Raw genomic sequence first — 299 nt, forward strand, 5'->3', positions numbered from 1 at the left:
ACTATTTTGTCCCTGTATGTTGACAATAATATTAATTGTCCTTGTGTGTTGAATGCGTATTTTATAGTGTCCCGGTATGTTGACAATAATATTAATTGTCCCTGTGTGTTGAATGTGTATTTTATAGTGTCCCTGTATGTTGACAATAATATTAATTGTCCTTGTGTGTTGAATGTGCATTTTATAGTGTCCCTGTATGTTGACAATGATATAAATTGTCCTTATGTGTTGAATGTGCATTTTATAGTGTCCCTGTATGTTGACAATGATATATATTGTCCTTGTGTGTTGAAAGTGTA

Source organism: Mizuhopecten yessoensis, unplaced genomic scaffold, assembly GCF_002113885.1.
Source record: "Mizuhopecten yessoensis strain PY_sf001 unplaced genomic scaffold, ASM211388v2 scaffold10791, whole genome shotgun sequence".
NCBI classification, from domain to species: Eukaryota; Metazoa; Mollusca; class Bivalvia; order Pectinida; family Pectinidae; genus Mizuhopecten; species Mizuhopecten yessoensis.